The sequence below is a fragment of the Marmota marmota genome, unplaced genomic scaffold, assembly GCF_001458135.2.
Source record: "Marmota marmota marmota unplaced genomic scaffold, marMar, whole genome shotgun sequence".
NCBI classification, from domain to species: Eukaryota; Metazoa; Chordata; class Mammalia; order Rodentia; family Sciuridae; genus Marmota; species Marmota marmota.
The window spans coordinates 7,218,351-7,243,101 of NW_026000076.1; the positions used below are offsets into that span (position 1 = coordinate 7,218,351).

Below are 24,751 nucleotides of genomic sequence, written 5' to 3' on the forward strand. Positions count from 1 at the left end.
ACAGAATGATAAAAAATCTTTGCCACCTGCACCTCAGATAGAGCATTAATCTGTACGATATATAAAAACTCAAAGAACACCAAAACAAAACAAATAATCCAACCAATAGACGGGCAAAGGGGCAGCCTTATCAATGTTTATAGCAGCACAATTTACAATAGCTAAATTATGGAATCAACCTCGATGCCCCTTCAGTAGATGACTGGATAGGGAAATTTTGGTATATATATATATGTGTGTGTGTTACACACACACACACAATGGAACATTACTCAGCATTAAAAGAGAATAAAATCATGGAATTTTCAGGTAAATGGATGAAGTTGGAGAATATAATGCTAAGTGAAGCAAGCCAATCTCAAAAAACCAAAGGCCGAATGTTTTCTTTGATATGAGTATGCTGACTCATATTGGCAATGTTGGGGGAGCATGGCATGGGAAGAATGGAGGAACTTTAGATAGGGCAAAGGGGAGTGAGGGGAAAGAAGGGGACAAAAGGGGAGGAATGATAGTGGAATGAATTAGACATCAATACCCTAGTACATGTATGAAGACATGAATGGTGTGAAAAGACTTTGTGTACAATCAGTGACTTGAAAAATTGTGCTCTATATGTGTATGAAATGAATTACATTCTGCCATCATGTATAACAAATTAGAATAAATAATTTAATAAAAAATAAATGGGAAAAAAGAAGAAATTTGAAGAAATACAAATGAAAAACAAATATATGAAAAAATGTGCAACATCTCTAGCAATTAGAGAAATGCAAATTAAAACCACACTGATTCCATCTCATTCCCGTCAGAACAGCAATTATCAAGTAACAATAAATGTTGGTGAGGCTGTGGGGAAAAAGGTATTTACACACATTGCTGGTAGGACTGCAAATTGGTGCAACCACTCTGAAAAGCAGTATGAAGATTCCTCAGAAAACTGGGAATGGAACCACCATTTTACCTAGTTATCCCACTCCTAGGTGTGTGTGTGTGTGTGTGTGTGTGTGTGTCCAAAGGACTTAAAATCAGCATACCACAGGGACACAGCCACATCAATGTTTATAGCAATTCACAATAGCTGAGCTATGGAACCAACCTAGGTGCTTTTCAACAGATGAATGGATAAAGTAAATGTGGCATATATACACAATGAAGTATATTACTCAACCATAAAGAATAATGGAATTATGGCATTTGCTGGTAAATGGCTAGATCTGAAGACTATATGCTAAGTGAAATAAGCCAGTCCCCAAAAACCAAAGGCCAAATGTTGTCTCTGATATGCAGATGTTAAAACACAATAAGGAGGGTGGGGAGGGATGAACAGAAGTTCACTGAATTAGACAAAGAGGAATGAAGGGAAGGGTGGGAGGATGGGGAAAAGAAAGACAGTAGAATGAATTGGATATAACTTTCCTATGGTCATATATGAATACATGACCAGTGAAACTTCGCATCATGTACAACTGCAAGAATGGGATCCTAATTAGAATACATTATACCCGATGTATGTATGTCAAAATACACTCTATTGTCACGTATATCTACAAAGAAAAAAAGGTGACAAAAATATTTTATATACATTGAGACAAAAGTAATGAAAATTTCTTAAATTGGAGAAATTAGTCACATTACCTATGTTATCATGCACAAAATGATGGTTAAGAAATAGGTGAAGAAAAAAAAAGAGATGAAGAAAAAAAAAAAGAAACATCGTCAGATCATGCATAAAAACCCTGTTCAAATCATGATACTGTGGTAAGCAAGACAGAAAAAGTCCCTGCCTTAATAGGGTGTATGTTCTAAAGGAGGTTGACTAAACAGAAAAAAAAAAGACAGTAATTTTAGCAAGTACTAACTACTACGAAGAAAGCAAGGTATCATGAGTTGTGGGTACAATCAGGGAAAGCCTCTGAGATGACATCTGACCTACAAGATGGGAAGTGGCTTGATATTCTTAAATCAAGAATGGAGGTCAGGGGCTGGGGTTGTGGCTCAGTGGTAGAGCGCTTGCCTTCAATGTCATGAGGCACTGGGTTTGATTCTCAGCACCATATATAAATAAAAAATAAAGATCCTTCAACAACTAAAACAAATAAATTAATTAATTAAAAAAAGAATGGAGGTCATCAGAGGACAGAAAATGGGAATGAAAGGAAAAATAAACAAGCAAACAAAAAATGGTGACCAGGTTATATAGGGTTCTTAATAATGACAAGAATTTAAATTTTATTTTCTAAATGCAGGCAAAGACAAGGCTAAAGAAAACAGAAGTCGAACAGGAAGGCCAGTAAGGGGCTTCAGAACTAGTCCAGGCAAGAGACAACAGAAGAGATCATCAATTGGTCTTGATTTTAGCCCCTTCCATCCCTCAATTTCCTCTTCCCCAAACCTTTCCTTTTACCAAATAACGGCACTATCATTTAACAAATTGCTTAAATCAAAAACCTAGCTATCTTTCTTACTTCCTTCTTTCCCTTAGCCTCCCCTGACCCACCCCAATCTATTAGCAAATCCTTTAGCTTGTCCTCCAGAATAAATCTCAAATTTTGACTACTTTCACCAATACAACCCTAGACCTAGTAATCATCATCTCTCACAAGAACTAATGCCATAGCCTCTAAACTAGTCTGAGCCCTCCACGGTCTGGTCCACTGTTTCTTTTTTTTTTTTTTTTTTTTTTTTTTTTTTTTTTTTTTAGTTTTTCGGCGGACACAACATCTTTGTTTGTATGTGGTGCTGAGGATCGAACCCGGGCCGCACGCATGCCAGGCGAGCGCGCTACCGCTTGAGCCACATCCCCAGCCCCTGGTCCACTGTTTCTTTAACCTCTTCTTTCACTCTCCTGACTCAATTACTTTGCTCCAGAAGTATCTTTAAAAAAAAAAAAAAAAAAAAAACTCAGAGCTGCAGATTGAGCAAAGGACCTAGCATATGCTAAGCAAGAGTTCTCTACCACTGAGCCACATCCTGAACTCTTTTTATATTTGAGAGGAAATTGCTCAAGTTTCCCAGGCTGGCCTTGAATTTGCAGTGCTCTTGCCTCACCCTCCATAATCCCTGAGATTAAAGGCATACACCACCATGCCAGGCTCCCAGCCATACTCCTTTTTTCAGTTCTTTGAAATGCTCCATCGTCTGGACTTTTGCAGTCTTCCTGATTTCCTCTTTTTTAAAAAATATTTTTTAAGATGTTGATGGACTTTTATTTTATTCATTTATTTATATGCAGTGCTGAGAGGCTAGGGATATAGTTCAGTTGGTAGAGTGCTTGCTATGCATGCACAAGGTCCCAGATTCAATCCCTAGCACTGAAAAAAAAAAAAAAAGAAAGAAAGAAAGAAAAAAGAAAAAGAGAATTCTTTTTAATATTTATTTTTCGGCGGACACAACATCTTTGTCTGTATGTGGTGCTGAGGATCGAACCTGGGCCGCACGCATGCCAGGCGAGCACGCTACCGCTTGAGCCACATCCCCAGCCCAAGAAAAAAGAAAAAGAAAAATTTTTTGGCAGTTTCTTATATGCAGTGCTAAGAATCGAACCCAGTGCCTCACTCGTGCTAGGAAAGTTCTCTATCACTGAGCCACAGCCCCAGCCTCCCTGTATCCCTTTTCTGCCAGATCTATTTAGTTAGAATCACATTTGAAACAGGCATCTTCCCCACGTCCAAACCATCAATTCTCTATTACTGTACTCTGCTTTCACCACTATAGATTGAACTTCACTAATTCAAAAGCCTGAAATCCAAACTGCTTCAAAATCTGAAGTCTTTTGAACACCAACATGATGTGATAAATGAAAAATTCCACAAACGACAACTTCATGGTGAAAGATTGCAATTAAAATGCAGATACAGCTGGCATGGTAGTGTACACCTGTAATCCCAGCAACTCAGGAGGTTGAAGTAAGTAGGATGATCCCAAGTTCAAAGTCATCCTCTGCAATTTAGTGAGGCTCTAAGCAACTTAGAGACCCTGTCTCAAACTGAAAATAAAAAGGGAAGGGGATGTAGTTCATTGGTAAAGTGTCCCTGGGTTCAATACCAAATACTGGGGGGGAGGGGGGGGGGGAAAAAAAAAAAGAAAAACAAAAACAGATTCACTAAAAATATTTTATAAAATTACCTTCATGTAGATGAATTACATGTGAAACACAAATGAATTTCATGTGTAGACCTAGGTCCCCTCCCCAAGGTATGTCATTATGTATATGCAAATACTCCAAAATCTGATATCTTAAACTTCTGGTACCAAGCATTTTGGATAAAAACCAACCCATACCATGTTTACTTTTGCCTACTTGTTTACTGTTTGTGTTCTCACTCTCTCTCCCCTAATGCCTCAAAATATAAGCTCTGTGTAAGCAAAAACCTTATTTATATATTGATCTATTTAATGCCCAGGACAGAGCCTATATATGCTGAATTAAAATATTCAGATTAATTTTATGTGCATTATTTATTTAGGCTCCACTTATTGTAGGGACAAGTAGGAAAAGAAATCAAGAATGCTTTATTTCTAATTTACATTCTCCCTGGTGTTAAGGAAATTGCCTGCAAAAATAAATAAGGCTATCAATTATAAACTGTCTTTTCCACTCCTTAAGCCCTCAACCCTACCACACCCATTTGCAGAGGATATAACCTCTTAGGTTGTAATAGAATACCTTTGAAAATTAACTTGCTTGGACTGGGGATGTAGCTCAGTGGTAGAGCACCTGCTTAGCATGCACAAAGCCCTGAATCTGACTCCAGCACTGCAAAAACCAAGCAAAACAAAAACTAATTCCCTTTAAGTTTCTTTTGTGTGTGTAAGTGTGTGGAGATGGGATGTCTCACTTTGTTTCCCAGGCTGGCCTTCAATTCCTGGGCTCAAGCAATCTTTCTACCTCAGCCTCCCAAGCAGCAAGGACTACAGGTGTGCACCACAAAGCCCAGCTCTCTTAAGTTCCAATTATGGGCAGTTCTATTTTCTTGCATTTTGTAAATATATCACCTCTTTTAGACCATAAGGGTCTTCTTTATTTTTTTCTAGAATTTCATTAATTGTTCCTTTATCGCTATTGTGTTTATTTTTATTGTTTCTTAAAGGCTTCCCTCTACTTTAAGATTATAAAATACACTGACACTTTCACTCAATGTAGTAACAGAAGTCCTAGACTAATTAGATAAATATTAATTATAAAATGCATCCAAATTAATAAAAAGATATTAAATTATCTCTGCAGAGGATATGCTCTAATATGTTATTTATTTACTTATTTGGAATACTTAGGATTAAACCCAGGGGTGCTTAACTATTGATCCACATCCCCAGACTTTTTTTTTCAAATTTATTTTTTAGTTGTAGTTGGACATAATTTGTTTTATTTATTCATTTTTATGTGGTGCTGAGGATTGAACCCAAGACCTTGCACGGGCTAGGCAATCGCTCTACCGCTGAGCCACAACCTCAGCCCCCAGACCTTTTTTTAAAATAATAATTATTACTTTTTAAAATTTTGAGACAGTGTCTCACTAAATTGCTGAGGTTGGCCTCAAACTTGCAATCCTGCCTCAGCCTTCCAAATCACTGGGATTACAGGTATGCATCACACACATGTGTGTATGTGTGTGTATAAACTCTAAAGAGACTACCAAAAAAATATTAGAACTAATAAAATAAAAAAGGTACAGGATACAAAAAAAAAAAAAAACAACATGCAAAAGTAGTTCAACAAACGATTTAAATATTACGGCTGGGTGGTATAGCTCAGATATAGCATTTGCCTAGCATGTGTGAGGTATTGATTTGATCCTTAGCACTGAAAAAGTAAAATATTTAGGAATAAACCAATGAGGTGAAAGGTCTATATGCTGAAATCTATAAAATACTGATGAAAAAAAACTGAAGACACAAATAAATAAAAAGACATCCTATGTCTATGAATGGGATGAACTAATATTGTTAAAATGTCCACACTACCCAAAGTGATCAACAGAATATACTCTGGTAGAGTATCCCTGGGTTCAATCCTTAGAACCAAAAAAAAAAAAAAAAAAAAAAAAATCACATTGCACAGCACCTGTGTGTGTATATATATAATCTTTATCGATTAAATATTTTAAGATATGAGATTATATAATACACATTGTTTTATGTTCTCCTTTTTTTACATTTTATTTATATGGAATTAATTTCTGTTATCTCTGCATACAGACATGCTCTACTCAGTACCTTAAGTTTTTCCCTTAAATACCTTCCCACATAAAACCTACACACACATGGATGTTTACAGCAACTTTATTTATGATTATCAAACTCTGGAAGCAACCAAGATGACCTTCAGTGAGAGAATGGGTAAGCAAGTACATGCATGCAATGGAATATTATTCAGTGCTAAAAAAGAATGAACTATCAAGCCATGAAAAGACATGTAAGAAACTAACTCATACTAAATAAGTCAACATTAACAGGCTACAAACTACATGACATTCTGGAAAAAGTAAAAAACTACGGAGACAGTAGAAAGATCAGTAGCTGCTAGGAGTTTCAGAAAGAAGGAATCAATAGGCAGATCAGAGTATATTTTGGACAGTGAAGCTATTCTGTATGATACTATAAAGGATAAATTTGTCAAATTCAGAGAATGTACACCATCACAAGTGAAGCCTAATATAAACTATGGAATTTGTGAGATAATGATGTGTTTAATGTAGCTTCATTGATTTTTAACAAATGTACCACTCTTGTTCAGAATGTTGATAATGTGTTTGGAAGCGGAAAGTAGATGGGAATTCCTTCTGTTTAATTTTGTTGTAAACATAAACTCCTCTAAAAGTTAGTGTATTTACACATAAACACATACCCTTTCCTACCATATGCTTCATTACTTACATAAAATTTTGCAACCAGTTTTTACTTTTTTTAAAAAATAGATTTTTTTCTTATTTATTTATTTATTTATTTATTTAAGTACTAAGGATTAAGCCCAAGAGTGCTTAACCACTGAGCCACATCCCTAGCCCTTTTTATTTGTTATTTGAGACAGGGTATTGATAAGTTGCTCAGGACCTCACTAAGTTGCTGAGGCTTGCTTCGAACTTGCAATGCTCCCGCTTCAGTTTCCTGAGCTGCTGGGATAATAGGCATGTCACCATGCCCAGCAGTTTTTACTTGTTTTAAAGTCAAATGCATGGGTTGGAGTTGTAGCTCAGTGGTAGAGCACTTGCCTAGCATGCATGAGGCACTGAGATCGATCCTTAGTGCCGCACGTTTTATTTTGTTTTGCAGTGCTCAGGGTTGAACCCAGGGCCTTGCACATGCTAAGCAGGCACTCCAGCACCGAGCTTCATCTCCAACCCATGGATATATTTCTAAAAAGAAAGATGTCATAGGCAGATGAAACCTAATGCTCATAAAAACTGAATGTTATGTAGTAACCACCAGTTACAATTTCCCAAAGACAATGTACCATAAATAATTATACAAAGTTTTGGTTTACATTGTTGAATATAATTACATGATAGTGTAGCATCACCTTGTCAAATCACTTTACGATTCCATAAACAAGCCACCTCAAAAATTATATCCCTTTTGCCTACTCAATAACTTATTAACCTTGTGAATTCTGGAGAAATTTTTAAAGACAATACATTATTTAAGGATGTCTTTTAAAAAAGCCAAAACAATACAAAAAAAAGTTTAATTATTTTTTTTTAGCTAACCTTTTTCTTGTAGTTCTAGACAGACAGAATGCCTTTATTTTATTTGTTATGCAGCACTAAGGATGGAAAGGAGTGCCTCACGTGTGGTAGGCAATCACTCTGCCACTGAGCCATGCCCCAGCCCCATTCATACGGTATAAAAATCTGAATGAAAATAGTATACAGAAGTTTTATACTTTTCCATCCTTGCCCTCAGCCAACCAAATGTCCTATCATGTATTTCTTATGAACCCTTTAAGAAATGTTCTGTTTTTTGCTCTGAATTCATCTTAGAAAATATCCCAGGGTAACACATATATTACTATCCATTTCTTTTTATTGGGCTGCATAGCATATCATCATTCAGATTCAGACATGGCCTTTCTTTTTTTGGTACTGGAGATTAAACCCAGGGGCACTCTTCCTCTGTGCTACACCTCTGACCTGCTTTGTTTTTTATTGAGATAGGTTCTCACTAAGTTGCTTAGGGCCTCTATAAGTAGCTGAGGCTGGCCTTGAACTTTTAACTTCCAGCTTCAGCCTCGGGAGTTGCTGGAATTACAGGCATACCACGGTGCCTGACACCATTATTTTCAATCCTTTATTATATTATACACAATGTTGCAGTAAATATCTTTGTAAATACATCACTGCATATATACAAACACTTAGTGAATATAATCCTATTAACAATTTCTGGGCCAATGCTTTAAAATTTTGCCAGAATGTTTAACTGTTCTCTAGAGGTTATTTAAGTTTGTATTTCTACATACAATGCACAAAATTAAAAATTTTAAACTTTTAAGAGAGTCTTTAAAGAAACTATGAATATTTCAGTCATTTCTGACAAATTGTACAGACCAAATATTCTCTAAAATGCATTCATAATCTTAAAAAAATGTTTCTACAATGTTATAAGAAACATACAATTTAGCAAGACCCTGTCTCAAAAAAAATAAAATTGAAAAGGGCTGGGGATGTAACTCAGAGTAAAGCGCCCCTGAGTTCAATCTCCAGTATCAAAAACACAAATTATATTTTTAAAAATATAAAGAGATAGAACCTTACTACATTGTCCAGATTGGATGTGAACTTTTGATTTCAAGTAGTCCTGCCTCAGTTTCCCAAGCAGTGGGGACTCAGGGACCCACTATCACAGTCAGTTTTTTTGTTTTTGTTTGTTTTGGTGCTAGGAATTGAACCTAATGGTGCTTAACCACTGAGCCACATCCCCAGCCCTTTTTACTTTTGAGATATAGCCTCACTAAGTTGCTTAGGGCCTCACTAAAATGCTGAGTCTGACCTTGAATTTTCAATCCTCCTGCTTCAGCTTCCTGAACCATTGGAAAGTCAGCCTTAGTGATTTAGTGAGACTGGGTCTCAAAATAAACAATTAAAAAGGGCCAGGGATGTAGCTCATTGATAAAATACCCCTGGGATGAATCCCCAGTACACCCTGCCCTGCAAAATTATGTTAAACTATATGCATACCGAAGTCTCAAGGAATTGAGCATATTAAACAACAAAATCACACCATATCTTAAGCCTGGAAGGCTCAATTTTAAGTAAGTATAGCTGAACTTCTTGCTTTAAAAATAATCTCTATTTCACTAAATAGCAGGGTATGTTTTTCTGCTGGATGGCACTTTTGGTAAAATTTTAAAGATCTTACATGTGTAAGGGAAGCCTAGATCTAAAGAACTTGGATTCTGGAACTCAGATAAGCTCTAGGACTCTGAAAGGTCAAAAGCAATTAATCTGCCCTATGTGGTACTAATCATAGAACCCATCCTTTTTCAAAATTTTGAGACAGGGTCTAAATTTCTGATCCTCCCATGCCAACCTCCAGAGACACTGACTGGGATTACAGGTTTGCACCAACACACCTGGCCATAAATGACCTCTGATTCTGACTCCAAATCCTGCATCCTCAAACAAGCCAAGTCTCCAGTGACAGACTCTGCCTTCAATCCCTGGCACAGGGTGGGGCAGTCTCCAATTCAAGGGAGAAGTTTCTTTGAAATTAGGTCAGGCTTAATCCCATCTACTAAAGAGCCTGAGGCAGAAGGATCATAAATTTGAAGTCAGTCTGGATTACTGAGCAGGCTGGGGATGCAGCCTAGTGGTAAAGTGCCTTTGGGTTTAATCCCCAGTATTGTAAAAGGCAAAGAAACAAAAACTTAGATCAGCCTTCAGTTAAGGTCAAACAGAGGTAATTAGTACAAAATGTATACTCTTCACAATCATGAACTCTCCTCATTAGATCCTCCCCTTACCCCTTTCATTCAGTTTGAAGAATTCTGAGTCCTCAGAGTCTAAGATAACATCCCCTTCTGAAGGTCCCTGATCCTTATCATCAACATGTCTATACTAGTTTCCCTCTGTATAAACTTTCTCAAATCTCCTTAAAAATTCTTCCCTTAAGTACAGGAAAATTGACTGGGTGAGGTGGTACATAAGAGGACCACTAAATTCATGGCCAGCCTGGGCAATTTAAGAAGACTCTGTCTCAAAAAAATTAAAAAGGTTTGATGTAGCTCAGTGGTAGAGCAGCTGCCTAGCAAATGTGAAGCCGTGGGTTCAATGACTAGTACCAATGGGAAAAGCAATGACTGGAGTTTGCAGGACATCATTGTCTTTGAGTAATCAGGACCCTAACCAATCCTGATTCTTCCCTAATCTTGTTATGTCCTTGTAGCCTCAATCTTCTCTTCTGAATCTCATAGCAGAGCATCCCCCTCAAACTACATCGTCTTTACTTTTCACAGTGTCCCCACAGCACTCCTCTAAAACTCCCTTTATACTAGTTCATCACTTACCATATTGAGTCCAATGGATTTCCTTTCTGAATCTTATCTTTCTTGACCTTTTGCAGTATCTATCACTAGACTATTATTATGACTCTCTAAAACTTTCTTCTGGTTTCCAGGATACCATTTTCAAATTGTTTGTTCATTTTAAAAATATTTATAAAGCACCCACAATGGTGCCAAAGCCCTGTGCTAGAAATCAGGGTTACAGTCTCTTTACAGAGACTTATAATAGGCAGTTATAATGCAATAAACAATTAGTGCTATGATGGAGGTAAGAACAGGATGCTAAGGTTATAAAAAGGAAGGTCAGAGTGGGCTTCCAGAGAAAATTAATCTTTACAGTCACATCTACTGCTAACCCATTAATGACCCCCAGGATTCTTTTCCCTTTTTTTCTCCATTTTCAAACTTCTGTTATGACAACTAAAGCACTCCAAGGTATCAATAACTGTACAAATATAAATATATATATTTTGGATATTTAATGTGTTCCTATTCTCTATCCCCCAAACCAAAGCTTTTGTTCAATCACTTGTCACTTCCCACAAGAAGTAATTCGAAAGTGATGTTCTGATTTTTGTTTAGCAACTTGCTTAAGACAAAACTCTTCAATTCAGTATCCTTCATGATGTAGAAAACCTTTTATGTGTTCCCTTGCCCATATCACACAACTAATCTCTTGCTACTCCACCAATCTAACACTGTTCCAGTCACTTAAAAATCTGCAGTTCTTCACTGTCCCAACCTTTTTTTTTGTGTGTGTGTGTGTGTGTTGTTGGGATTAAACCCAAGGCTTAATGTGTTTGAGGTAAGTATTCTATCACTGAGCTGTATTTCTGGCCTATCCTGCCCTGTTCTTGGTATATATTTGTATCTTCGAAACATTTCTCTATCAGAGCTTCCCTCATTATCCTTTAGCCTAACTTCTGTCTCTCAAGACCCAACTTAGTTATCTCCTCATTCCTTTCCACCAGCCCCAGTTCTTCACACAGGTCTCAAAGCACTCTGTACATACTTCTATCAATTCTGAGCTCAGGCTAGTGTCTTGAGGTCAAGTCGATCTCCAATTTGGCAACACCCAACAGAGAATTTAGCATGTTTCAAGAGTTTAATAAAGTTAGTTGAATGAACAAATGAATCAAGGATCAATATATCCCTGCTCTAAATGTCCACACACAGAACACAACAAAGATGACAGCTAAAATTAAAGCTCTATACTTTCCTCTGCCCTCCCCCTCTACCAATCCAAGATTTAAGAGATTAACTGCAAAGGTGATGAGTGTTTTTTTTTTTTTTTTCCAAGATGGAAGGAGGCGGTTGCACGCTGGATCTCTGCCCCAACCTCCTACTTTCCAGACTCTCCTTTGCAGAAAAGTCATGCATTTGGGAAGCAAAAGATGAGGGGGGAAAACATTCCACTTAGGCCAGTAGCTTGTAGTTAGGCCAAAGAAAAGCAACTTGCAGCTCACCTAGGCTGCAGGCATGCACTGGGATGGCCTCCCCAACTGCCCGGCCTCTAGCCCAATGTTAATGGGGGAGGGGAAGCGGAAAAAAACAACGGTTGTTCCCACCCAAGTTCACGCTTCAGGGCGTCCCAGGGAGGGGTCACCGGTAGAAGGTGTATTACCTCTTATGAAAAAGACCTTATCTGATTGTGCCTTTCAGTTTGCACAAGATGAAGCAGTGCAGGACAACTGTTCCTCGTCCTCCACCGTCGGTCGCCGCCAGCTCTCCTCCTAATGGCGGCCGCTAGCTGGCTGCGACTGGCGCCTTTATAGGAGGCCCCGGTGGACCGCCTGCTGATTGGCCCGAGCCCATCACGTGACCACGCCTAGCCTGGAAGCCGAGTTGCGAGTCCTCAGCTGAGCAAGTGAGGCCTAGCTAGAGGGTAGGCAGTGTGGCTTGGTGTCATCCTCATACCCTGCAGAGTGCTCTGGGAAAACCAGTTTTTTTTTTTTTTTTTTTCATTCTTTCCTTTAGCCTTACCCTGTTAAATTTAGGGGGTTCATGAATTTTGGGTTGTGGAAGTTCTGTCGTTTTCATTTTTCTCTGCCCCCTGCACGGATGTCTGTTGCATGTAGTGCATAATAAATACTAGGTAGCAGCTGAGGCTACAGACAAAATGATCTCTTTAGGTTTAGAATGGCAGGAAGTTTGTTTTACAACAGCTGTGCAAAGATACTTTAAAATACTTAAAAAGTACTGACATTAACATTATATCATAGTAACATTTAGCACGGTAGCTGCCTTTTGGACCCAAATGCAAACACTGTTTCTTTCATTTCTTTCTTTCTTTTAGTACTGAGGATCGAAACCAGGGGTGCTCTACCACTGAGCCTACATCCCTAGATCTTTTTGTATTTTTTACTTGAGACATGGCCTCACTGAGTTGCTCAAGCTGGCCATGAACTTGCCATCCTCCTATCTCTACCTCCTGAATAGCTAAGACTACAGGCCTGACCATGCCTGGCTATTTCCAAATTCTTTTTTTTCTTTTTTTTTTTTTTTTAATTCAGAGGCTCTCCACCACTGAGCCACATCCCCAGTCCTTTTTTGTTGCTTAGGGCTTTGCTGTTGCTGAAGCTAGCTTTGAACTTGTGATCTTCCTGTCTCAGCCTCCGAACTGCTGGGATTACAGGTGTGTGCCACCACACCCATCTTATTTTTGAATTCTTAAAACTCTTTCCTGAATGGATGGGAAAAAGGGAGGGCAAAAACATCTGGTGAAACAAAACAAAACGAAAACACTGTTGGATTTTTTGTTTAAAATATTATTACTCAGGGAAAAGATAGGTGGGTACAGACCTAGGGTGTAACCTCATACCATGAATGGATGAAGGGAGGTTAAAGGAAATCAAAGCCAGGAATGACAGTACAAATTTTGCCCCAGCTCTCAACTTTTGGCTCTTTTCCTGAGAACCAATAGCAGGGAGAAGTCCAAGTGATCTTTTCAAAAGCTAAATCCTATCATGTTACACTTAAAGCCTTTAAGTTACATTCTTTTATTTTTAGGATAAAGAGACAAACTGTTAAGAGCTATACAGGATAAAGGGTGTTGCTCAGTGGTAGAGCTTTTGCCTAACAAGCATGAGGCCCTGGGTTTAATCCCAGAACTGAAAGAAAAAAATTCCATTTGATGGGTGGGGTGGTGCAGCACTACTCAGGAGGCTGAAGCAGGATGGTTGCAAATTTGCTGCCAGGCTCAGTAACTTAGGGAGACCCTATCTCAAAATAAAAAATTGAAAGGTCTGGGGGTGTAACTCTGTGGTAAAGTAACCCTCAGTTCAATCCCCAGTACCAAAAAACAAAACAAAAGCCAATAACAACTAACCAATGAACAAAACACACAAGCTATCTACATGATTTATCTACTTTTATGTCCAACCATACCTCCAGCAGTGCCCCTATTTTTTAACTCTTCCCAGTGTCTAGCCACCTCCTCTCTAGGCTTCTACAATTTGCTTTTCTCTGCTGCTTCCTTTCCTCACACGATTTCTCAGGTCTCAGTTCAAATTCATTTCTTCAAGGAGGTTTCCACTAGATTTACCTTGTCATGAAAACCTAGTTTTAGCCAGATGCTTGGCACACGCTTTTAGTCTCAGGCTTGGGAGGCTGAGGCAGAGGGATCGAGTTCAAGGCCAGCCTTGGCAATTTAGTAAGACCATGTCACAAAATAAAATATAAAAAGGTATTGTTAGATTGTGTCCATATCCAAATATGTAACAATAAATCCCACCATTATGTACAAGTATAATGCCCCAATAAAAATATGAAAAAAAAAAAAATATATATATATATATATAAAGGCCTGGGGATGTAGCTCAACGGTAGAGTGCTCCTGGGTTTAATCTCTGGTACTGCAAAAACAAAGAATCTTAATAACAGCATTTATCACAATTGTATGGCCAGCAACATATTTAATGTCTGTTTCCCCATTAGATAGTAATCACCTTGAATACAATGTATCAAAAACCTTTGCCACAGGGCTGGGGATGTGGCTCAAGAGGTAGCATGGTCGCCTGGCATGCACAGGGCGCTGAGTTCGATCCTCAGCACCACTTAAAAATAAAATGAAGATGTGTGTCCACCGAAAACTAAAAAAATAAATATTAAAAAATTCTCTCTCTCTGTCTCTCTTTCTCTCTTAAAAAAAAAACAAAACTTTGCTAGGCTGGTGGCATGCCTATATTCCCAGCTATTTGGGAGGCTAAGGTAAGAGGATCCCAAGTTCAAAGCCAGTCTGGGTGACTTAGCAAGTCCCTGACTCAAAAATAAAAAAGGCTAGGAATAAAGCTCAGTGGTAGAGTGCTTGCCTAGCATGGGCGAGGCCCTGGGTTCAATGCAGATAAAAACAAAAACCTTTAAGTATAGGGCTGTTTGTTGCTGCTTGGGTTTTAAGGAGTGTAGCAAATCAGATTTTAATTAAGAGGGAAGGTGAGTACAGGATAAAGGCAAGGCAAGATTTGAAGGGTTTTCTTTATTTGTTTTTTAAAATTGAAATGGCCACAAAAATGAAGAATATAGAGAATGTGTTTCTTTGGACGTTAAACTCCCCAGCTGTTAGATTGAATGAAAAGATGATTTAGGTTCCTAGCTTTAACATTTGGAGAATGGCACCACTTCCTGGTAAGGGCAGTACTATCCCCAGTACCCAAAATATAAAAAACAAAAACAAAAAAACTGATCTTTGTTTTTGTTTTTTTATATTTTGGGTACTAGGGATAGAACCCAGGGGCACTCAACCACAGAGGCACATCCCCAGTCCTATTTTGTATTTTATTTAGAGACAAGGTCTCACTGAGTTGCTTAGGGCATTGCAGTTGCTGAGGTTGGCTTTGAACTCGAAATTTTCCTGCCTCAGCCTCCCCAGCCGATGGGATTACAGGTGTGCACCACCACGCCTGGTTAGCAGATCAGTTTTGACCATAATAAATTCAAGGTGCCTATAAGATATTTGAGTGGAGATTTTGAATAGGGAGTTGATTAACCAGTTCAAAATAGGCTGAAGACGGGAGAGTAGGGTAGAGAAGAGATTAGATGAGAGTGAAAAAAAGTCCTAAGTAAAAACTGACTGCAAAAATGTATTAAGAAGACATATTTGAGAGAGTGGATATCCAGAAATTGGTGACTATTCATGGAGAAATACAACAGTTGCTTTTATCTAACCCTGATATTTGCCAGGGGTGTGTGACAAAAATAGAGGAAAGTAGGAGCTGGGGTTGTGGCTCAGTGGTAGAGTGCTTGCCTAGCATATGAGAGACCTTGGGTTTGATCCTCAGCACCACATTAAGAATAAATAAATAAAATAAAGATGTTGTGTCCAGTTACAACTAAAAAATAGAGGGAAGTAGCCTCTAAAATATAGAAAAGAAAGTGGCTGAAGACCAGATGGAAATAGGTATAATTATGGATTTTTAAAGGGATTAGGGAGGGGTAGAAAAAAGAAAAATAAAGCACAAAACATAATTCCGTGTAGTATGCATTTTTTAGTTTAAATCACAATATCACAGCATAGCTCAGACTTTTTTCTTTGCCACAGGGCTAGGGATGTGGCTCAAGAGGTAGCATGGTCGCCTGGCATGCACAGGGCGCTGAGTTCCATCCTCAGCACCACTTAAAAATAAAATGAAGATGTGTGTCCACCGAAAACTAAAAAAATAAATATTAAAAAATTCTCTCTCTCTGTCTCTCTTTCTCTCTTAAAAAAAAAAAAAAAGGATTAAAAACAGCCTTGGGCATATACTGCAACACTGAGCTACTTCTCTAACCCAAAGGCATCTTGAAGGTTCCATCCTTCATTCTAGCACTAGATTTAACAAGAGGAAGCTTTTCTGGTCTCTATAGCCACTGTATATTTACAGTTGTCCTCAAAACTCAGAATAAAGAATTTAAATTTATAACTGGTTTCCTGTGGAAATTAAGGGGCAGTATTATATACAGGAGATAATGATTTATTACTAAAAATAAAAATACTTCAGTTACCTCTGTGTCACTAAATCCAAGTCAGTTCTCATAGGTTTTTTCTTAGTCTTCAAATGTCAATGGGGAATGCTCTAGAGGTTAGTCCTTGGAATTTCTCCCTATTTAGATACTCTCAGGAACACACCCAATCTCTTAGTTTATCTGCTCTTGACTCTTTAATTTATTGCTATCCTAACCTTCTTCCCAAGCTCCAGACTCATACCCAAATGCCTACTGGCAATGTGTTCAAATGTATTCTCCTGATATTCCTCTTTTGCCGCAGTCTGGCTGGGCACAAATCACGAGCCACTTAAGCAGGAACAAACTTTATTTCCAAACTCCTGCGAAGCCACCCACGCGGCCCTTCCAGGACCACCACACACCAACTCCCTCCACCGGAACTCCACCAACCAACGGGAACTCTCCAGGAATCCCTGGGAGAGCTCAATTGGAACTCAATGGGAACTCTGGGAGAACTCAAAAGTAGCCGGTGCCCAAGGCAGCAGGAGCTGCCCTATTGCCGGACAGCAGGAGTCTAATATACAACTGAATACACAGCCTGTTTCAATCCAGCATCATCCAGTCACAGCAATTATACACAGCTTAACTTAATTATCATCATCTTAATGGCTCCATGGCGTCACCTCTCAACCAGTACTTCTGGCAAAATGCCAGGGCCCATTCCGACTGGGCTGTGGCTCTCAACACTCTTTAAACTTTTCTACCCCACAGGCTTCCCCATTTTAGCAAATGGAAGGTCCAATCTCATAAGCCTCAAATTTCAGTCATCCTCTTTCACATCTCAAAGTCAGTGGAGTCAGCCAATCAAGTTCAAAAGGATTAGATTTATCGGTACAATTTGACGACTACAGTTTCCAAACTATTCAGATTCTAAAGTGATCCGAGTCAACATAATTTTTTTCACCTGATTTATTGCAACAGATTTCTAACTGATCTCAATGCTTCTGCTTCTTTGACCTCCTTCCAGTCTCCCCTTAACATAGCAGCAAAACAATCTTGGTAATACCTAGAAAAATTTGTATCACTTCACTCCTCCAAACCTTTCAATGCCATCCATTTTCCTCGTAGTAAATGCCTAATTCCTTTCAATGGTTTTTTCAAGCCCTACACCACCGATGCCCCCACACCTCCCACACCTCCCACACCTCCCACACCTCCCACACCTGTTATTTGACCTTACTGCCTGCTATGCTTTCCCATGCCCCCTCCACTGCAGCCTGACTCACCTCCTTGCTTATTACAGAACATCAGCCAACCTTCTGCCTCAGAGCCTTTGTCCCACCTGGTACCTCTGCTTGCAAGGATTTTGCCCCAGGGAGTTGAATGGCTCATTCATTTTCTCCAGGTCTTGATTCAACTGTCAACTTCTCAATTTGGCCTTCTATTCCCATTTCCATTCCTGCCTTATTATTCTTCTTACCCACATATTCTCTCTCTCTCTCTCTCTCTCTCTCTATATATATATATATATATATATATATATATATATTTTTTTTTTTTTTGTAGTTATCTACTATCTCCTTATCCTATTAGATTATAAGTACCATAATGGCCATATTTTGATCAATTTCCTTCTTTTAGGTTGTATTGGAACTCAGGGGTGCTCTACCACTAACCTACATCTTTACCCCTTTTCATATTTTGAGACAGGGTCTCACTAAGTTGCTCAGGTTGGCCTTGAACTTGTGAACTCTTCTGCCTCAGCCTCCTGAGTCCTTGGGATTATAGGCATGTAGCATTGTGCCTGGAAGTTTTCGTTTGTTTGTTTTTGGTGCTAGGGATTGAACCTAGAGGTGCATAACCATTGAGCTTAACCATTGAGCTACACCATTTTTTACTTTTTATTTTGAGACAAGATCTCACTAAGTTGCTGAGGCTCTTGCTAAACTGCTAAGGCTGGCCTCGAATCTTCCTGTCTCAGCCTCCCAAGTCTCTGATTACCATCACTGCACCACTATGCAGTTTTGTTCTTTATGGAGCTCAAGTAGCTAAAATGGTGGCAGAGAAGGCATTCAGTAAACATGTGATAAGTGAATCAATATGTATTTAGATTGTTCTTTGTCACAGAATGAGGAGCTATACTTATGACCATATAATAGGGAAAAAAGACAATTGAAATAGGAGCTGGCATAACCTGTTCATATATACATTATCACAAGTACATAACCTGGGAAGACTAACTTTGTCATATTTAGAATAAGTAAATTTGAGCCAGGTGTGGTGGCATACACCTGTAATTCTAGTGACTTGGAAGGCTGATGTGGGAAGATGGCAAGTTTGAATTCAACCTGGGCAACTTATTGAGATCCTGTCTCAAAATAAAAAAAAGGGGTGGGGGTGGGGTGGGGGAGTTAGAGACTGTAGCTTAGTAGTAAAGCACCCTCTTGGTTCAATTCCAGTATCAAAAAATAAAGAAAGAATAAGTGAATTTGGGGATTACAAAATGCTCAGAAAGAATATAAATGTGATTTTGAGAAAAAAAAATAGGCTAGTGTCAGAAATTTGCACCTCAATTAAGTTGCCTTTCTTTTTCTTTTTTTTTTTCTTTTTCCTGGTATGAGGCATTCAACCCAGGGGTGCTCTACCACTAAGCTATAACCCCAGCCTTTAATTTTTTTTTTTTTTTTTTTTTAAATTTTGAGACAGAGCCTCTTTAAGTTGCTGAGGCTGGCCTCAAACTTGCCATACTCCTGCCTCAGACTTCTGAGTCACTGGAATTATATGCTTGCACCACTGTACCCAGACTCCTTAATTAATTTTAAATTTTAAGAAACAGGGACTTTGAGTTGGCAAAGCTGAAGGGGAAAAAAAAAAAAAAGATTTTGAGTCAAATAACACAAACACACACCACACAATACCTAAAGGAGAGATGTGATTTGTAGTCCTAGTTTTGTTTCCCTCCCATTATTCTGCTTAAAAATTTGATCTCTTCCTTGAATGAAACATCAATACTTTTACTGGAAGCTTCCCCGCACCCCTCACACTGCTGTGCTGGGGACTGAACCCAGGCCCTTGCACATGCTAGGAAATCGCTCTACCACCAAACCATATCCCTGGCCTCTTTTCTTTTTTCCTTCCCTTCCTTCCATTTTTCCCCTCATTTTCAGCTCTTTCATTCTTTAAAAAAAATGAATTTTTAAATAGTTTTGAAAATAAAATGTATAATGTGTATCAGTGGATATAAATGTATAATTGTCTTTAGCAAATTTGTTTTGGAAATAGTATTAAATAGAATTAAATTTATGCTACTCATATAGAGCTTAAAGCATAGAAGAGTCACATTTAAATAATGAATTATCTTAATATAATCACCTCTAATAAAGATTTAAAAAAATTGGGGGGGGGGAGATGAGGCAGTAAACATGGCCTATGTTACATCCATGAGAGAAGCCATAAATTTTACATAGTACTACCACAGATCTTAATAGTCTAATTAATCAGCTTGAGAGAATTTGTAAGATTCCGTCCCTGCTGAAACTCATATCATACTCATATCATTTTGAACTCATATCATTTTGGAGAACAAAATCGCCAAACAATGGAAATATTTTCACATATCAATTTTCAAAATGTTCTTTTCCACAACATGAGCTTTCTAAAAGCAGATACTGGGTTGGATGTGGTGGTACACACCTGTAATCCCAGAGGCTTGGGACACTAAGGCAGGATTGCAAATTCAAAGCCAGCCTCAGAAATTTAGCAAGGTCCTAAGCAACTTAGCAAGACCCTATCTCAAAAAATAAAAAAGGACTGGGGATGTGACTCAATGATTGAGTACCCACCCCTAGGTTCAATCCCCAGTACCAAAAATAAATAAATAAATAATAAAAATTAAAGTAGATACTGGGCTGGGGGTGTAGGTCAATGGTAGAGTCTCTCCAGTGACCCGCGCTGATGAGATGAACTGGGTTCAAAAGAGGTGGCTGCAACATTAAGCTAAGAAAATGGCGAAAAAGCACAGGACACAGAAGTTATCTTCTTATCAAGGACGGGACGGACTGCTTGTGTGACCTTAAGGGTGCTCTTCCATACTGGAAGGCAAGAGTGCACCCAGAACTCCTTTACTTATAGGAAAAAGACAGCAAAGGACTTTCGATAGAATCTCAGGTGCTGTGTGGGATTACAGGCAGAGCGAGAAGAGAGGTGTCCTTGCATCGCACAGCCCAATCATTGTGCAATGCCAGTGTACCCTCATATTGCTGCAATGCTCATAGCTCGCACACACAGCCCATGGATGGCTCGTGACAGTATAGCACTTGCGTAGCATGCTTGAGGCCCTGGGTTTGATTCCTACTTACCCAAACACAAATTCACTGGATTATTTCTTGTCATATGGGATTGGATTATTTTGGTTTTTACACAGATGATGGAAAGTTCAAATTATGTCATTTTGTCATTTTTTAAAAATTAACTTTTGTTTACATCATTATTATTATCATCTTGTACTTACTTTGCAGAACTTTCCAAGTCAGACTAGATAATGTACTGTGTTCTAACATCAATAACCGATTCTCTGGCGCTCTGACATCAACTTGATATACAATAATTTAATTTCATTCAGTCTGACACTCTCTGATGTTAGCACAGCACGATAGGTTAAGGGCTCAAACATACAAGACTGTTTCCACTTTGGATGCCAGCTGCAAATGGGGTTTCTTCGCTTTTCTCTTCAGTGTAAATAATTCACCAAAAGAACTCAAAGAAAATCATTTTACTTACCTTTAAAAGTTTTTTTTAAAGGATTCAATTCAGTTATAGCCACATGGAAGACATGCCTAGCACAGGGTTTGGGGAGAGTGAGTTCCGTGCCCTCTCTAGGAAGGACTCTCCCAAAACTTCGATATGTTTATTAACATGAAAGTTCTCTGGGTCTCCTCGTTCAAGAATTTTTATACAATTCAACCTTCAGCACACCTCTCCTTCCTGGAAGTTGTGGGTAGGAGTAGGTGGCTGAGATTTCCAGCCCTCTAACCAAGTGTTTCCCCTTTACTTTTTCATTTTTCCTTTTCTTGGGGGTGGGTAGGGAGAGGGGGCAGGCCTGAAGATTGAACCCAGGGGTGCTCTTCCACTGAGGTACAACCCCAGCCCCTTTTATTTTTTGAGACAAGTTCTTGCGAAGTTACCCAGGCTGGCCTTGAACTTGCAATCCTCCTGCCTCAGCCTCCAGAGTAGCTGGGTTTACAGTCAAGTGTTTCTACTTTCTGTATAACAGCTCCCATACAGAAGCTATCTAGGGACTCCACTCCAAGTTACCTTTTTTCTTTGTGACACTGGGGATCAAACCCCAGGCAAGCACTCTACCATTGGACTATATCCCCAGGCTTGAGTCAGCTCAGGTTAGTCAAAGGGTAGAGTGCTTATCTTGCATGCCCCAAACCCTGGGTTCAATCCTCAAAACTGCAAAATAAATAAAACAAGCATGCTGAGGTCCAGCCCCAGCGCGGGGAGAGTGGGGTTCCTGGGGTCCTGCAGGAGGAGTGGTGTTGGCAAAAGAAGAAGAGTCGGGACCACAGGTTGCAAGTTACAAGCAGCCTCCAGAAGAAATCTTGATTCCCCTAGAGGGACCTTTATTTTTATACATTTTTTACAGGTGTTTTTTCAGGTAGTTACTGGATAACTTCAAAGCCCAAAACTTCTTTGATTTACATAATTTTCAAGAGTTACAATCTTTTCTGACATACATTGATTACCTAAGATACATTGTTCAAAATATTTTTCTGTAACCTTAGTCAATTATGATTAAGCTTTTACGTTTTCACCTCAATCACTAGGTGCTAGGTGACGCAACTAGACTACATGTCTCTTGACCTATTATTCACTTCTAACTTTAAAGCATATCTGTAATTATTTCATTAACCTTTAACTTTAAAGCATACTTATGATTATTGGTAAGCTTTCTTCTAAACTAAAATTCCAATAAAACACACTTAAAATAATGAAAGTCTATTACTTAAAAGCCTACTACTCTGAAGTGCCTCTAAAATATATCTATGTTAATTTTACATTATTTTATTTTTAATTTCCAAGGTAAATTCCTTTTTTCTTATGACCTATTCAACTGCTTTCTTAAAGTACTTCCTTGATCCTTGGTCAAAGCACGCCAATTCTTATGTCTTTGTTATCTTTAACTAAAGTGGAGGCTTTACACCTCAATCCATTTGTCATTTATATTAACTACATGTTTTCCATTTTCATCATAAATTTCTGTGTAAGGCAAAGGAGGGTCTGTTGGTGGGGGGAATGTACTTTTATTAGCCTCTTGTCCTTGAGGGGAATACCATAAGCTACATACGGTGGTCCTTGTACTGTTGGCACAGCAATTGTTTTTCTGTAGCCAGGCTGTTGTACAGGTTGTGGCTTTAGGATGGGGTTGAGGGGGGCCAGTGTAAATTGTCAAGCTTTTCTCAAGAACCTTGATTTGCAATCTTTGTTTCGTATATTTCTTGAGGAATAACACTGTTGTTTGTATCCTGAGAGATAAACACCTTGTGGTATATCTTAATTGTATCCTAAGTCTCATTCTGTGAATTTTCCTGCAATCTCAGGCAACACATACTTTTATTATTGATTGACATATACTCTATTATCCATATCATGAGTATCACAAACAAAACATTTAACATTCCGATGGTTCTGGTTTCCAGATTCTGCAGCATCCCCCATGCTGTGACCCTGTCAGACGGCGGGTGCAGGAATGCCTTCATCACAAGCAAGCAAACAAACAACAACAACAAACAAAAAACAGATGAACAGCTTATTGCAAGGGATAGGAATAAATTTTTCAATTAGAGCAAGAAATCAGATGCTTGAAATCATCCCTCAAATTATTCTAGAATCAGTTTTGAGCTTTGGGGAATATGATGCAGCTGTATCAATGATCAATTGCAACCTGGGCCCAAGAGGAGTTGAAGAACTTCTATGACTCTAAGCTTCTTTTCACAACTGTAAAACATCACTAGGATCAGCCCTCTCAGCGGGCTATTGTGTATATTACTAGAGGAACTTACATTTGCCTTGAAGTTTATAATTATCAAGCACCAAAAATAAATGTTTAGGTTGCTAATAGCCAAAAGAGTAACAGATATGACAATCCCAATCAATGCTCTAATTTACTTTTATTTTTATACCATGTTGGTGATCTTGATTTTTCAATAAGAACTTTAGGTTTATAATTCATTTATTTATTTTGAACAATTCTCCAACAGTAACATTTATAGGAAGGTACCACAAAATAATGAATAGTTATTGTGGTCATAGGGTATATTCCTATTAAAACATTCTTTTTTTTTTCCTTCCTGATTCTGGGGTTCAGACCCAGGTTATTTCACATGCTAAGCATACACTATACCACTGACACCAAATATGTAGGTTTCTTACACCAATTTTCACCAATTGAATGTCCAATAACTCAGTTCTGTTCTGACGCTGATTAGTAAGAGTTTGTGCAGACCCCATAATTTAAAGACTCAGACCCATAACACTACTCCCATCCAGATGCAACCCACAAATAGGGTGCAAGGCCAACTACAAATTCAGGAATTCCCATAGTTTGGGAAAAACAAATTACTTAACATTTATCTGTTTATTATAGAGGGCACAGCTCAGAAAAAGCCAAAGGAAAGCACTGAACAGGGTGAGGATGGCATCATGAGTGATGTTGGGTGGCACTGAAATTTTATGTCCTTTCTGGGTGCATAACCCTTCTTGCTGCTCAACCTGGATACCAACCTGGAAGATCTGGGAATCCCATGGCTTAGGTTTTATCTGTTTTTCTTATCAAGGTTCATTATGTAGTCATGGTTGATTAAATAATTGGACATTGACAATTGAATTCAATGTCTTGGAGGTGTGTGCATGTATGTGTTGGGTGGGGTGCAGCTGAAATTTCTAACCTTCCAATTGCTTGATTGATGCTTCCCTCCATCAGTACCCAATGGAGCTATTTAAGAGTCCCCAAGTTGAGTCATCTCATTAGCATACAAAGACAGTCTCATCAGGAAATTCCAAGGGTTTTAGGAGCCACAGTGCAAGGAATCTCTGACAAAAAAATCATGGTTTTTTTTTTTTTTATTATTATCCTACAATCTCACTTGAAAGATTAAGATGTTGCCATGGTTTTGTGAATAAAAGATTCTCAGTCTAAGTTTTTCCTTCCTGTTATTTGTGAAAGTTAATGAATGACTCATGTGATGACTTAGTTCTAGTAATTTGGCTGTCTACCTTCACATTGATTCAGAAATTTTTGTCAAGTGTAGTCCTTTTAAATGTACA

The 24,751-nt window shown here is 38.5% G+C and overlaps 1 protein-coding gene and 1 pseudogene across 1 annotated transcript in view; both read right to left on the bottom strand.

The window, feature by feature from the left end:
* Brdt (bromodomain testis associated) overlaps positions 1 to 12,071 on the bottom strand; it is a 64,392-nt gene extending 52,321 nt beyond the window's left edge. Inside the window, exon 1 of the mRNA XM_015500837.2 lies at positions 11,968 to 12,071. The gene's annotated coding sequence lies outside the window, so the exon portion shown is untranslated. The remainder of the gene's footprint in view (positions 1 to 11,967) is intronic.
* Positions 12,072 to 12,247: 176 nt separating this feature from the next.
* The window catches only part of LOC107155059, a 50,007-nt pseudogene continuing 37,503 nt past the window's right edge, over positions 12,248 to 24,751 (bottom strand).